Source organism: Pipistrellus hanaki (assembly GCF_964339955.1).
Source record: "Pipistrellus hanaki genome assembly, chromosome: 11".
Lineage (NCBI taxonomy): Eukaryota > Metazoa > Chordata > Mammalia > Chiroptera > Vespertilionidae > Pipistrellus > Pipistrellus hanaki.
In genome coordinates, this window is record NC_140513.1 from 6,220,716 (window position 1) to 6,233,361 (window position 12,646).

The 12,646-nt window shown below is 43.5% G+C and overlaps 1 protein-coding gene across 11 annotated transcripts in view; it reads left to right on the forward strand.

Moving 5' to 3' along the window:
* Positions 1–7,114: 7,114 nt before the first annotated feature.
* Positions 7,115–12,646, forward strand: part of MAPKAP1 (MAPK associated protein 1) — a 179,575-nt gene continuing 174,043 nt past the window's right edge. For 3 of the 11 annotated variants that reach the window (XM_084898376.1, XM_084898375.1, XM_084898377.1), the window contains exons 1-2: positions 7,115–7,372; positions 9,074–9,135. The gene's annotated coding sequence lies outside the window, so the exon portion shown is untranslated. The remainder of the gene's footprint in view (positions 7,373–9,073; positions 9,136–12,646) is intronic. The other 8 variants (XM_084898368.1, XM_084898372.1, XM_084898379.1 and 5 more) reach the window with 5 other exon arrangements.

The window sequence follows — 12,646 nt, forward strand, 5'->3', positions numbered from 1 at the left end:
TCAATTGCAGCGCCGGTCACACACACACACGTGGGTGTTTAATAAAATGTTCTTTGAAAGTGATGATCATGAATTGAGATATGGAAAATCTGAACCCATTCTCTAGGAGTGTGGCTCAGGGGTGGAATGCTTTAGAAAGAGTCCCTGGGAGAAAAGGCTAAAGGAATTGGGGTTACTAATACGATATCATGGAGAAAAGAAGGTTAAGGAGAATTTAATAGCCATCTTCAAATATCTAAAGGGATATTGCTCATGTGTTTTCAACATCAGTTCTTGTCTACGAAGGACGGGACACGAGGGAATTATCTTAAACGGGAGCAGGAGGGACTTAGATTAGATGTCAATGGGGGTGGGGGTGGGGTTGTGGAGAGAAACCCAGCTGAAAGGATTGTGAGATGCTGGAAGGCAATGTGAATGAGAGCAAGAACATGGTTATTTTAGGAACAGGCTTTGGCCAATGATTACCGGGGAAAGTGGAGAGCTTGGGGCTTCCAAGTCGCCAGTTATGAGTTGTAGGAGCTTGCACAAGTGACGTCACCTTTTTGAGGCTCAGTTTCCTCCTTTGCTAAATGGGGATAATAACGATATCTATCATTGGATCGTTGTGAGAATTAAATTAGATTAACCATTAGGCATATCTGTGCTGGGCACAGAATAATGCTCAATCAATGAAGGATGCCATTCATTACTATTAATCAACTCCGGTCCTACTTAGAAAAACAAAACAAAAATCTCTACACATAAACAGAGCTGTCTTCTCAGGGGCATCAAACAAACACAAATGCTGCTGGGAATTGTGGGATTTAGCGTCTCATTGAAAATACATGATGTGAACACTCAACGTGAAATAAAAGATTAAAATAATAGAATTTGTAGAGTGAAGTGGTAGAAAGCCTGGAATCAGTAAAATATGTGAGCACTTAGAACAGCGCCTGGCAAAAGGAATTGTTTGCCCCTGATAGAGCAAAACCGCGGTGCAAGCTAAGGTCGATTTTTTAAGTGAAAGTTTCAAAAAAGACCTGCAGGGCTGCTCCCCTGGGAGAAATTGCTCCAAATTAGTGTGGGTCAAGCAAATAGGTGGATAAGATTTGTGTGCACTAATCTGTAAATGCACTTGATCAGAAGAATCTTGGTTGTCTCAGGCAGTGGTCAATTCTTCACTATTAGGATATTCTAGGCCAGTGTCGGCAAACTGAGGCTGGCGAGCCACATGCGGCTCTTTGGGCCCTTGAATGTGGTTCTTCCACAAAATACCACGTGCGGGTGAGCGATTGAAACTTCGTGGCCCATGCGCAGAAGTCGGTTTTCAGCTCTCAAAAGAAATCTCAATCGTTGTACCGTTGATATTTGGCTTTGTTGACTAATGAGTTTGCCGACCACTGTCCTAGGCTTTTATTCTTAAAATATCTGCAGGCCCTAATAGCTGACTTGTCAGCTTTAAAGAAAGACAGCAACTTGTTTCTGGTATTTTGAATACACCCAAGAAACATTTCTCTGCATTGTGATTGTAGTCTATAAACTTTACTTCATAGCAATTATATCTATGCAGCACGTTCAACTTACTAATATTTATTGAAATATTTTTAGCTGCAAAAACATTTTATGTTCACTATTATTTATTAATGCCCTGATTTAAAATATTACACATAAAATTTATTCCAGTGCACATTAGTAAATAAATTATGCTTGTAATTTCTAATGCATTTTTAATTATAAATTTATCCATGTCTACCTTTATTTATGATAGCGGTGTCTCACTGTTGAACATACTGTATATTAATGGCGACACTGCTAATTATGCATTCTTAGAAGTTGCATTCCACAAAACATACGAGTCTGGTTTTTTTTTTACATTCTAAGTCCTGCTAACATCAATTAATTTAGAATCAACACACACAGTACTTGCTACCTTTAAAGCAAGGAAAGATACTATTAGCAGATGGTTACAGGGCCTGGATTTGGGACGGGGACTACATTTATATATAAATATAGCCAGAGAGATACTAAATACCAACCAGATGTTTCATTTTTCAACCCAAGTGTCTAAAAAAGGATATTCACCAGAAATCATATTCAACACAAAAGCTCCATGAATCTCTGTGTAGCTCCCAGAGCTGATCTGTACTTAACTAGAATCAGGAAAGTGTTATTTTTAAGATTTTCAGGTTGGTTAATTTTGTGCTTCCCTTGCATCCACAAACTCACCTCACTATAAGCAATACATGTACTTTAAAAAATTCTTCCCATTAAAATATTATTTTAATTTGAAAAAATATTCTATTTCTCTGAAATTGTACACTTCTTGGGAGCTTCTTTCAAATAGTTTGAATGGATTTTTAAAAATATATTTTATTGATTTTTTTATAGAGAGGCATTGAGAAGGATAGAGAGTTAGAAATGTCAATGAGAGAGAAACATCGACCAGCTGCCTCCTGCTCACCCCCTACTGGGCATGTGCCCACAACCAATGCACATGCCCTTGACCGGAATTGAACCCGGGACCCCTCAGTCCGCAGGCCGACGCTCTATCCAAACCGGTTTCGGCTGAATGGATTTTTGATACCTGATTTACCGTTATCCTGAAATTGCTTTATACCATAGGAGTATAAATGCCTATGTTTTCCCTATGGGAGGAAAATATATTTCAAAAGTAGAGGAAACCAACATTGGGAAAGTAGCAGGGAAACATATTCACACACATAAAATATTAAGAACACACATTTGCAGAGAAACTCGAAGACACCTCCATTCCACCGCTCTGGAAGGGGCGGGGGATGGGGAGGTGGGGCTTGCCAGAGTTATTTTCATTTTATGACGTTTCCTCTCAGCTTGTTGTCACAGGCTTGGCAAAGTGGTATTTCCCATGTGCAAATTCTGCTCATACAAAACGCCATTTCCAATTGCTTCCTTTCAAGTGCATGTTTGGAGTAGCTTTTCATTTAGCGAGCATTTTACCAAGTGTTTATGTTAGTTTAAGGCCTTAGTATATAAAAAGAAATAAGGAACATCCCCTTCCTTATGTCCTGCCAGGGAGACGGAAGTATATAGAAAGACACAGAAAATGTGAGAAATGTCGAGCACAGAGAATGATGCGCTTCAGGTGGCCTGCTAGGAAGAGGTGATCTGGAAAGCTTCCTGGAGGAAGCTCTATATGAATTGGGTCTTCAAGAATAAAAAGAGCTGAAACCGGTTTGGCTCAGTGGATAGAGCGTTGGTCTGCGGACTGAAGGGTCCCGGGTTCGATTCTGGTCAGGGGCATGTGCCTTGGTTGCGGGCATATCCTCGGTAGGGGGGTGAGCAGGAGGCAGCTGGTCGATGTTTCTCTCTCATCTATGTTTCTAACTCTATCTCTCTCCCTTCCTCTCTGTAAAAAATCAATAAAATATATATATTTTTAAAAAGAATAAAAAGAATATATTTAAAAAATGATTAAAATGGCATATATATGTATATACATATGTAAAATGAAAATACTTTTTAAAGCACATTGGGGCTTTTCCTTTTAGAATATCACCACCACGTTTTTGTACAAGAGAAAAAGCCAAGCAGCTCTGCCCAGCATGTCCAGGCACCACAGACCTTGCAACCATATTAGCTGCCATCTGACTGAATGTCTAGACTGGCGGAAGAACAAGCCACCAACCCACAAAACCCTGAGAAATAATACATGGTGTTTTAAGCCACTAAATTAGGGGTGTCGAACTCAATCAGAGAAGGGGCCAAAATCTAAAATCCAGCCTAAATCGCGGGCCGAATGGTTTACTGAACAGTCATAAACTGACAATGTCATAAACTGACAGCGGAGTGCAGTGATGACAGCGCAGTGCGGGCCACATTGCAAGGCCTGGTGGGCTGGATTTGGCCCACGGGCCTTGTGTTTGACACATGTGCACTAAATAGAATGAGGAAGAGGAAGAGGAGGAGGAGCAGAAGGAGGAGGAGTTGGGGGGGGGAGGAGAAAGGGAATTTACTCAGTGGAGAGGGAAAGGGCCTTTAAGGTTTGAGCAGGAATTGAGGGAACCTGGAAGGGGACAGTGAGATATAGAGGTGGCAAATCACTTGCTGAAGGCCACACAGCTAGTAGGTGTTTCAAACCTCTATCTGTTGTCCCAGTTCTAGTCCTGGGAACCACAAGAAAAGGAACCTCCATCCCTTCCCAGGGTCTCCTTTCCAAATTGGAGCTGAAGTCTATGAAACCTGATTGTCATAGGTATGTGAGGTTTCAGCCCCTCTGCCTTCTGGTCTGTTGGAATCCCCCTTCAGCCAGCTCAATCAGTGTGCTGTCAAAATGTATTTTTTCTCTGTGTGTCAACTGCTATGGTCTTACCCCCATGCATCCTGGGTTGAGAAATAGGTCATTGTATGCTGTGCTTTTTGTTGTTGTTGTTGTTAATCCCTGCCCGAGTATACTTTGTCCACTGATTGTTTTTGTTGTTGTTTTAAGAGAGGGGAAAGGTAGGAGGCTGGGTGAGGGCGAGGGCAAAACATTGGTGGGAGAGAACACATCAATTGATTGCCTTCTGCACATGCCCCTACTGGGACCAGGGATACAACCCACAACTTAGGTATGTGCTTGGACTGGAATCAAACCTGAGGCTTTGCTGCTTGGGCCAGTACTCTAACCACTGAGAAACATGGGCTAGGGCTGCTTTGCTTCTTAATGCCATTTCAACTGTCTGAAACAACACCTACTTTTTGGAGGCTAAGCCATACAGCTGGCTCACCCTCTCTCCTCCTTGTCTGTCTCCCTCCCTCAGTTGCAGAATGGCTTGAAAAGCACCCATTTCTTTTTCACCGCAGATCCATCCATCTTCCTAGGAGCTCTTGAGGTCCATGGTGGCATCTCAGTTCCTTGACCATCTCATCTACAATTCTATTTCAGCCAGGACCCTGCTCTCACATGGCTCTTCATCTGAGGTGATTCACTGAGCCATCCATCTCTGAGAATAACCTCCATCTTTCTGCCTTGCTCCATCATTGACTCCCATTTCACCCATTCCAGGACCTTCGGGTCAGTGATAGGAACCTTTCTGGAATTCTGGGCCCCTTTGTTTAAGGCACTCTTAAAAGCTGAGATCTTAAACTCCTCGACTCCATCACACCTGTCTGGCAAAACTCCTTCCTTGAATCAAAGCAACTGCTCACCCTTTGTGTGTCTGTATCTTGACTACGTATAGAAAAGTCACACAAAGCATTATATTAGCATCACCATAAATTCAGTCTCTATTCTCAATGAGGCCCTCAACCATGTCTTTGAAATTTGACATTTCCCTGCACTCCATATAGTCAACATAGTCAAATTTAACTATAAGCTTCATGAAGCTGGAGTCCCTGCCTTGTTTTTCACCATTGAATCTCCAGTGCCTTATTAATCTACAGGCACTCAATAAGTACTTGCTTACTGACTAAGGTACAGTAATAGTGGTAAGCTTTTTATGTAAATATTAGTAAATGTTATTAGCTTTATACTGAGCTCTGTTCTATGTGAGTTGCATGTATTAGCTCGTTTAATCCTCACAGCAACCCAATGGGGTTAGTTAGGACTTTTGTCATTCCCATTTTACGGATAAGGAATTTTAGAGCAGCTTGGAAAGATGAAGTCAGGACATTTGTGAGCGGTAGAGTGGATGTGCTCAGTGTGTCCAGTTGGGTAGTTTGGGTTTTATGTGAATGAGGAGCAATCAGGCAGCTTGTGCTTCAGACGGGAGCTCAAGATGGAAGTGAAAATTAAGATTAATATTTAGGAGGGTTGAAATAATCTGGTGACTTCAGAAAACAGACTATCAAACCGTGTTTACACCCTTGGCTTTGGCAGAGTGCCTCGCACAGGCCCCCAATGGAACTGTGGTGATGTGTGTGCAGGAATGCACTTGGGTGTTTAAGGTGCATTTCCCCTCATTCCCATGAGCTAAGAGAGTATTCATATTGGAAAATAAGGGTAGATCCATGGTGAATTTTTGGTGACTTCAATATTGGGTAAGGATCCCTCTGGGCTGAAATTCAGTCTTGATTTTTCTTTTTTTGTGTGCTAAGATGTATTAAAATTTTTGTATTTATTGAGAGTTGAGAGAGGGAAAAATCGATTTGTTGTTCCACTTACTTACGCATTCATTGGTTGCTTTTTTTGTATGTGCCCCAAAGGGGGATGAACCCCCCACCTCTGTGTATGGGAAAGATGCTCTAACCAACTCAGCTACCAGGCCAGGGCCCTAAGGTGTATTTTTAAAAATATATATATTTTATTTCTTTACAGAGAGGAAGGGAGAGGGATAGAGAGCTAGAAATATAGATGAGAGAGAAACATCAACCAGCTGCCTCCTGCACATCCCCCACCAGGGATGTGCCCGCAACCAATGTACGATAGATGCTCTTGACCGGAATCGAACCCAGGACCTTTCAGTCCGCAGACCGATGCTTTCTATCCACTGAGCCAAACCGGTTCCGGCATGGTGCATTTTTGAAAGAGACTTTCTGGACTATCTCTCAGATAGGAGAGATATATCATTGCATTTGAGTTATTTCCCCTGCAGGTGGCTTCTCCCAAGGATTCCCGCTGAGAAAGAGACTCCACAAACAATGAGCCCCTGTTCTGTCAGTCCTCATAGCTTATGGACACTGCCCTTCAGTATCCTCTCCCTTTTACTGATTAGAGCAATAGCGAACATTTACTAAGTGTTTATTGTGTCAGGCACTGTGTGTGGGGTTTTTAAAGCCTCATCCCGTTTGAGTCTCACCGCAGTACTCTAAAATTGGAACTGCTGTATAGGTGGGAGGTTTTCTTGTTTTAGGATGCACAGCCAGTTAGGTCTTTCTGACCCAGAGGCTAAGCGGCCTCATCACTCATTTTCTACGAACTTAAGGCTTTCTCCCATAGAAATGGGGAGAAGGGAGACGATCCGGAGGAGAAAGCTAACACTGATTTCCACCTACCCAAGTCCAGGGGTAGATTCTCAGCCAGTCTCTGACCAAGGCCTCACCTGGTGCCAGGAAAGTGGCGCGCATGCGCACGGCTTTCCGTTCGGCCCCGCCCCCTTGGGAGGGCTCCACTCTCCGCTCCCGGCTCTGGGGCTTGCGCACTGCGTCCCCAGCCAGCAGCTCCTTCCCGGTCGGGGACTTCCGGTGCATGAGTTGTGGTTCCGGGTCGTGGCGCGACTCGGGGCAACTGAGCTGCTACTCTGCCGGCGGGCGGCGGCGAGCAGCGGGGGCATGAGGGCGAGCCCGGAAGGCGGCAGCTGAGCCGGCCGGGAGGATCGCCAGCCCCCGAGGTTTCCGGGAGTTCGGGGCTAGGGCCGAGAGGCACAGAGGAGCCGGACCCTCCCCCCCAGGAACGTGTCCCGGGCCGCCCCGTCCGGTAGTGTGGCTGCACCTTCAGGTAAAGGTTGCCCCAGCCGCTACCTTGCTCGATTGCTCTCCTGCCGGCCACCTGGAGAGCCGAGCGGCTCCGCACTCCTCTGCGCCCGACGCTGCCCGGCGGGCAGCTGGTCTGGCTCTTGCTCAGGTCTCCCGTGAGCATCCGTTTCCTGGCCCTTTCCAGAACCCGAGGCTGCTGTGAGTCTGACAGCTAGCTGGGTGTGTGATCTGGGGGAGGAGAGGCTCGTGGGTCTGGTAGTGTTGGGGAGGAGTGAGAGGAGGGAGGAGGATGCCATTGGCCCTGGCAGTTTCTGGCTCCACATTTAGGTGTTCTGATCTTTACAATATGGAAATTAAGTTTTTAAAGTATTGTCCTTGTGGCCTCCGGTTCCTAGCGCCTCCTCTCCATTTGCCACAAATGGGGTCAATGGCCTTGCAGAACTGTGTTTTTTGTTTTGTTTTGTTTTGTTTTGTTTTTGTGGTGGAGTGCTGCTGGAACTTCGATTCAGCTTTTTTCTTTGGGGGAGTGGCAAAGAGTATTCTAAATCTGTTTAAAGTAGAAAAAAATGATTATAGCTTAAACAAAACTATTACTTCAACCTGAGCCCAAAAAGTTGACTCAGAAATTGGTTAACATTTCATTCTGAATGAACCCAAGTCGTTTTTGGCACCGTGCAAAAAGCATCATGTTGTGAATCAAAACCAGCGAAGTTCAAAACTTCCCCGGGTGTGAATGGTCAAGTGGAGACAGGTGTTTATTAAAACATGAGTTCAAACAAAACCAACATGCGCATTCTGTTCTGACAAGCAAAAAGGGTGGATTCCTCATTTAAAAACGCACTAGAGCAGGAAAAGGAGACGCCGTCCTTTATGCTTCATACACAACGAGCCCTCAGGAGATGCTCAATACATGCTGAAAGAGTTCTTGATGAAGCATCCATCATTGTTTTCCATTTTTTTGGTTTACACACTTGCAAGCTTGCTGGAGCCTCTGAGGCATGCAGGTGGCCCCTTTTCCGTTCAGCTTTGTGCTCAGGCCTACCTTCAACTGCTGCGATCCCAGACTGAATGTACATTCCTCTCCTCCTCCTGACCTGGTGCCGGCTAAAGTTCCAGCTGTGCTTGAACAGGTCCCCTTCCCAAATGACTCTACCCTGATCCTCAAGTAGGGTCTCCAGTCATATTTGTTCTTTTCTTCGTCCCTTGTTTTGTAGGACATTCTCCCTGCCCAGAAGCTTCTTTTCTATTGTGAGCTGCTGAGATGTTACCCAGGGCCCAGCTGAAATGAGCCCCCATCAACCAATTCAGTACAACCCCAGCTGGAAATTATTTCTTTTCTAGAATCCTATAAACACTCATCATATCTATAATTACTTTGCTTAGCAAGCATTTACTGAGCATGGATATATACCAGGTACCATGCCAGACAATGTAGAGGTCAATAGGGCTCAGTCCTTGTAGCAAGGAGCTCAATTTAGTGAGAGAGATAAAGGTTAAATAATTCCAACACAGAGTGATGGTGTGAGCATTCTTTCTATGATACAGTGATAATATAGAAGGGGGAAGGGGGAGGGGGCGAGGGAGGGAGAGTCATTTGTTTTTGAGGAGTGCTGTGGCCAGGTAATGCTTCATTATGTGGGGTTAACTAAGCTTTATTATTTACCGTGTACTGGGTATTACATAGAGGTTTCTCTTGTTTAATCATTTTAATCTCAATTTATAGATTAGGAAGACTCAGGATAAATTACACAGCTGGCACAAGACAGAGCCAGGATTCAAACCCAGGTCTGTCTGATGCCTACATCTGTGTTTTTTTCATTATGTATTTTGCCTTCTTTCTCACACCATATCAAGTATATATTGAAACAGGTATACTAGAGAAAGAAATATGAGTGTCAAAATTAATGCTATAGCCGAAACCGGTTTGGCTCAGTGGCTAGAGAGTCAGTCTGCGGACTAAAGGGTCCCAGGTTTGATTCCGGTCAAGGGCATGTACATTGGTTGCGGGCACATCCCTGGTAGGGGGTGTGCAAGAGGCAGCTGGTCGATGTTTCTCTCTTATCAACATTTCTAGCTCTCTATCTCTATCTCTCTGTAAAATATCAATAAAATATATATTTTTAAAAAATTAATGCTATAGATCTTCTTTTAAATGTAGGGAAGACCATGATCTTTCAAAGCAAGAGGGTAGAAGGTGGGTCAGCTCAGCTTTGAATAGGAGCAAGGAAGGCGTTGTGTAGAGAATAGCCATGACCTCTGTATTCGATTCCCGGATCCTTCTCTGGCTAGATATGTGACCTTTGGCAAGTTTCTTAATTCTAAGCATCATTTTCCTCAAGTATGGGTTGGGATAATGTGGACCTCATGGAGTATTGTGAATATATAATATAATAAGCTAATGTGGATAAAAGGATTGATAAAAGGACTCTGAAATGATAATTCTAAGATGCAAAGGGCAATGACTGGCATGGTTTTAGAGCGGTTAGTAGAGCAGCCTTAAGAAAGCAAGCCATTGCTTCTTTTTATGTGGGGATCCTGGAAGGTAAAGTCGGAGGGTCACTAGAGGTCCTTGTCAGTGAGGGATTGAGTGTCAGGCAAGAGAGGTAAATTCCAGTTTCTTCTTAGAACTTTCCTAGTTAATAAATACTCAGAGGATCTGTCATTCATTCCACAGTGACGGGGAAAATGTTAGACCCTGGGAATGCAAAGAGGAATCAAACCAGGTTCCTACTCTGAGGTTGTTGACATTCTAGTCGGGGAGACATGTTGGTGTGCAGGTGAACTGTAGTGAAGTACTTTAGGTACAAAGATAGCAATCCCCAAGGATACCAAGGAGGACAAAAAGAGGGAACACTGATAATGATAGCTAATGAGCACTTACTATGTGCCAGCATTGTGTTAAAAGTACCGTCTCATTTATTTCTCTACCGGAAAGTGTGTGTTTTACAGATGAGCAAACTAGAGCACAGAGAGATTAAATAAATTCCACGAGTTTATGCAGCTGTTGGGGCTGTGAGTAGAGGGGATTATCTGTTAGATAATCTGTTCTTTGGAATCTCCACTCTTCCTTGTGATGTGGAGGGGGACCCTCTGAAGAGGCTTCAGAGAAGAGCTAGCCCTTGAGCTGTTCCAGTGAGCTGGTCCCTGTGCTGGGCAGTGGGGATGTTGAGGAATGAACGTGGCCCCTGCACTCAAGGAGCTCACTGCCTTATCGGTGATGTGAAATACATTTCTTTTTATCGGGGGGTTTGCTTTGCTAGTTGACTCATATCTGAGGACTTCAGAAACTGTTGTACTTCAGTGGATTTCTAAAAGTTCAGGCTGAGAATTTGCTGGAACCCTGTTATTCTGATATATAGGCCTTATTGTTAAGAACACAGCAATAGATGCCAATTATATGACAAAGAATTCTGTCACATTGTTTTTTTCCCGTAGTAGATTCTCTGACCTTGAGTTTCCTGTGAGTTTTAAGTTTTTGAGAAGTTTTGACATAAAGATGAGCTCATTTCAACTTGTGTTCAATTTAAAATAATTATAATTGAGCACTTATGTTCTGGTCATTGTTAAATGTTTTCCCTTTACTTCGTTTCCGTCAGTCTTCAGGATGCTCTAAGATAGGTGATGAATCTTAGTGATTAGGTAGGGTATCCAAGAGTCACGTAGCTAGTGAGTGAGAATGCCAGAAAAAAAAACCTGGACTTTCCAAAAGAGTGAACAGATATTTATTGCATTAGTTTTCTTTTGAGCATCTGCCTCAGGAGTCTCCAACTCAAATGCCCATGATGTAATATAGAAAGTAGGCTAGATCTTGATGAACTGGAGGGCATATGTCCAGTCTGAAGACAGCTGTTGGTTGCCAGTTCACTACCTCCCTTATTCCCACCCCATCCTCCACGGAAGGTAACTAATACTGTGTCTCACATCCATGTCTCTCTTTGTCTTTCTCCTTCTCTCTCCCCCCCCCCCCCCCTTTCCCTTCCTCCCTTCCAGTCTCTCTGAAAAGCAATGGGGAAAACATCCTTAGGTGAAGATTAACAACAACAAAAGAAGAGATGCTAGAAATCTGGGTTTTAATGTATTTATTTAAAATTTTTTTTTTTAATTTTTATTGTAGAGAGAGAGAGGGTCAGAGATTTGGGGAGAGACAGAGAGAGGGAGAGAGAAATATCTCTTCGTTTTTGCACTTATTTGTGCATTCATTGGTTGATTTTTGTATGTGTTCTGACTGGGGATTGAATCTACAACCTTGGTGTAGAAGCTTGATGCTCTAACCAGCTGAGCTACCCAGCAAAGGCTGGGTTTTAATGTATATATTTAGTTTAAAAATTTTGAAATTTACAAAATTACTGTGTGGACTAAAGCATGTTTGTGTGCTGTGTACAATCCTGGGCAGTCTGTTTGTGAACTTTGATGTACTTTATCGCTGAAATTTTGGTATCCACTGTCCAAAGGAGGAGGTACAACTCAAGTCGGGATTACTGATAGAAGTGTACTGGTAAATTGCCAGAGTGAGAGGCTTATAATTGACTCAAACTGATGTCTTTGGGGAAGTGGCAGGGCGAATGCTTTTATTATATAATCAGACTAGATTTCAGGAGGGATGGGTCTTGATGAGGAAATGACCTTGTAATACGTTTAGCACTTTCAATGCTATACAAGCTCTTGCCTCTGTTGGTCCTCTGCACAGTGCCATGGAGTGAACATGGAGGGTAAACATAACCTCTTGGGATTAAAAAATTGGCTCCCAGTGAAAGACAGTTTAGTAGAAAGTGCACTTGACTGAGAGGGGCTTGAGGTCTGACTGTAGCTATGCTGCTGACAGCCTTTTGATTTTGGTTGAGCCACTTTAGAAATTTTTGTATCTTTTTCCCCATCTGGATGATAATGAGGAGCTCAAATCAAGTCTTGCTGAAGTCTTCTTAGGATGCCAAGCTTTCTGATTCTAATTGACGTGCTTAAAGTCACACAGCTGATTACTGGTAGACCCGGTAGAGAATGGTTCAAATACAAAGTGCTGCTTCTCCTCTCTTGGCAGGTAGGGAGCTACTGCTCAGCTCTTCCCCTGTCCTTTGTTCATTACTCTGGGAAAGGACCTTGACAGGCCAGGTGGTCCCCAAATGCATACGGCGCTTTGTTGACTATATATACACAAGATTGAAAGGGGGCATAGAGACACCCAGCATAGTGAGAGAAATATGGCCAGGGAGTTCCCAGCCCAAGAGTTTAATTTATTTTTATTTTAATACCCAGCTTCCACCAGGTGAAAATTGGAAAAAAATATTGGTCTTCTAGATAC